Below are 3,735 nucleotides of genomic sequence, written 5' to 3'. Positions count from 1 at the left end.
AAACACGACACACAATATACATATACGGCAAATTACAAAATCACAGCGCAGTCGCGGTGATTTGTCCACGTATACAGAAGTGAGCACGTTTGTCTAGAACTCTCGAGCGGTGGCATACAGAGCGAATGAAGGAAAATTTTACGCAGCGTAAGGATGAAGTGCTTGTTCCTGCACGGGGTTGCATTCCTATTGGGCTGTACTTGAGCGCGAATATTTCTGAAATTCAGCACCTGTTCTAAAAATTCGCTTTCTTTCCTTCGTAGAGCACCGCTCGAGCGCTTCAGACAAATGGGCTCACCTTTCGCTGCGTTTCGCGCATTCCAGTCGAGTTCGGCAGTACAGGCTAGGTGTACGGGCGTAAGACGACGTTGCGACGCAGGGAAACGTCTTCCAACTTCCAATCTTTTTCTCGATCACCGGTATTACTTGACCACCCCAGGGTGCATTTTCACACATTTTCTTCTCTTCAGTAACCACTGTTACAAGAAATATTCCACTGCCCAACGTCAGAGTACAACGACGCTTAATGGCAAATTGCTCCTTTCTCTTCCTGTCGAATGTTCTTTACCGAAAACAGATGTCACCTACAGATGAACGAGATACTTATTCATCGGTCTCAAGAGTCACACCGTCTGCGAACAGCGCTTAACGACGAAAAAAAACGGCAAATCGAGCTCGCAAGCCCCCGCCGCGGTGGCTCAGTGGTTAGGGCGCTCGACTGCTGATCCGGAGTTGCTGGGTTCGAACCCGACCGCGGCGGCTGCGTTTTTATGGAGGAAAAACGCTAAGGCGCCCGTGTGCTGTGCGATGTCAGTGCACGTTAAAGATCCCCAGTTGGTCAAAATTATTCCGGAGCCCTCCACTACGGCACCCCTTTCTTCCTTTCTTCTTTCAATCCCTCCTATATCCCTTCCCTTACGGCGCGGTTCAGGTGTCCAACGATATATGAGACAGATACTGCGCCATTTCCGTTCCCCAAAAACCAATTATTATTATTATTATTATTACTCGCAAGCACACAGCCACAAAGAACGCCGGCCATATTTGTTGTTTACCTAAGCGCGGCTCGTGATCGGCTTTGGCAAGTTTTGGCTGTTAAGCCGGCCTTTTCTTTTCCAATCAGGAATAAAAATAAGAATAAAGTGCATAAATAGCTTCTAAAGTGTTTAAAATTGTATTTTAACGTTCAGAATCACTAGAAGCATTTATTTTTGGTTAAAACAATACTGGATTCAAGATTAAAGTCAATTCAAGTCTAGCAAGAATTCGATAAATATAAACAAACCTGGTGGACCAAAATTATTGTGTTCTAGAATACTGGCGCACTATAACAAAATCAATCGTTCACGTTGTTCGATTCTTGTTTTTTGTTCATTGCACAAATTAACCTTTCGGCACGAATTAAGCTCGATGTGAGGCGCATGTGTCAACATGCGTGCATCTGGCTGGCGGTTTGGATGGAGCTGTGCCTGCTTAGTCAGTCGCGCGCGTGCACTAAGACCGGATCAAGCTGTCAAAAAATGGCTAAGCACTGCCTCCTTGGTTGGAGTAGAGTATAAAGGACATGTCATTGGAGGGGCCTGTGATGTCCAGGATGCAGCATTGCACCCACTCGTATTCTCAGTGCAACGTCCTCACAGCGAGTTAGACCGCCGGGAAGGTTACGTCCACACGATGAATTCAATGCACAAGCGGAGCTCCGCAGAGATTTTTTCTCTTTTTTTTTGTAGAAGGACTCTCCAGCTGAAAGGTTGCTCGCTTAAGTGTACGGGACACCGCGTGCCGAATACGAAGTAAGCGCGGCATCTCTGTTCAAGCAGCCGTGTTAATAATTTCAGACCCAATTCCATGTGCTGCTCTTACAGGCTGCAATATGGATAAGTTTTTCAGCATCAGCAGTGTAGTAAAACACAAGAAATAACACTGGAGGTCGCCGACCTAGTTCGAGCTCCTAATAAAAGTCCTCAGTGGGCAGCTCCCTAGCCCTCCCGCCTCTTACAGCAACCAGACACGAAATATACCGGTTTACTGCAGAATGTAAAAGTGATTTTTCCGTTCTGCCCATTTTCAAAATCGTTCCTAAGTAGGGCGCCCCTCCTAAGCCCACCGGACATCCGAATTCGGATATCCGGATTTTCGGATGCCCACTGGACATCCGGATTCGGATGTCCGCTTTCGGATCTGCTTCGTTCTTCCCTTGGATGTCCGGATTCGGCTTCGGACGTATTGACCTTAATCGGACGCCCGTAGGACATTGTTGGCCGTCTGGGACTGTACTCGTAGCCGAGAAAAGTTTCTCGCTAGTTCCACTAAATACAGGCAAGTACCGATGTTTGTTTAGATCTCAAACAACTTAAGCAATAATATTCTACCTTGTGAGTGGTGTTTGCTCTCGATTAGGCCAGTATTATGCGCACGGGAATTTCTTAAAACCCGGCAAATAAAAACGTAAGTCCCTGTATATAGCGGAATGCCCGCATAGAGAGCCGACAAATACGCGCGCGCGGTCACGTGAAGGGTCACATTTTGCAGGATGCGGCAGCAATTTCACTACATGACCGGCCGCCATCTTGAAATCTCGGACGGACAAGAAACATTCGAATGCAAGAGCTAGCCCTCTTATAAAATTGCCAGTGGCTTAGCTCGGCTATGCCAGGATATACGTAGCGAGATGTGCGTTTCCCTGGCTGAGCTTGTTGTGGTCACTGTATGTTTAACAGAGACATGTATACACATCTTTTATTCATTCACAGGGATGAAGACTGCCCGATGATCTGTGAAGTAGCGTGCAGTGGTCTCAATTCTGTCTGTACAGTATTTCGATTGTGTAGTCTCTTTGTTATAAAACGTCTATAGTAGTTTCCCGTTTTGTAGTCTGGACGTGAGGTTCCGAAGGTAAATTAAACTTTTCGTGTCCTGTTTCCTGTTGAAATCACCCAGAGTCACACACAAGTGCAAAACCATACCGTAGGCTGCAGGTATACACGTGCGAACCCATCAGTCGCCTGCTTGACAGATGTTCCCGGTGCCACGTAGACTCCTCGGATGATAATGCCGCTCTCCAGAAGCCGAACACAGCAGGCTTCACCATTATTCATCGCGATGGAAAGGAGCTTTCTGACCGCATTGCTACCTTATTTCGCGTACACACACACTCCAGCGTTCTTATTTCGTTCAAGCCAACTGCCAGGCGACAATCTCGGGATCTGAAGAGTTAATCTTCTCTTGTCTATACCGCCGTTTAGCAGCGGCTGGACTCTCCTCTGCGGGCATGTCAAGCATTGTGATACAGACGTCCACTACATCTCCGCCTTCTATACGCAATGCTGCGCATGCGAAGCGCGGTTCGGGTGATAGAGCGGCGTGCGGCAAGGCGGCGACGAAGAACGGGGCGCAGCTGTGGGGTCTCTCTGGTTACTATGGTATCGGCGCATGCGCACAACTGCTCAGCTGCGTGACGTCAAGCCCCAACTCGATGGACACATCCTTGGCGTACAGCGTAGCGCCTTAAAGTCACTGGAACGGGAAAAGTACCGCATCCGTTTTCTCTCGCCGCCGCGCCGGCCGGCCAGCGCGCGCGCGTTCCCGATTCGTTCTTCGCGGTGACGCGGTCATTCCCGCCATAAATGGTCCGCTCGCTTCTTTCTCGCGGCCGCCGGCACACAGATAATTCGGAGCATTACGTAGCACTTGCTCTTACAGGGAACCTGCAATCGTCGGGCGGCGCCACCAGCT

This window comes from Amblyomma americanum, chromosome 4 (assembly GCF_052857255.1).
Source record: "Amblyomma americanum isolate KBUSLIRL-KWMA chromosome 4, ASM5285725v1, whole genome shotgun sequence".
Classification (NCBI taxonomy): Eukaryota; Metazoa; Arthropoda; class Arachnida; order Ixodida; family Ixodidae; genus Amblyomma; species Amblyomma americanum.
The sequence above is the reverse complement of the archived record's forward strand: the minus strand, read 5'-3'. Positions refer to the sequence as shown.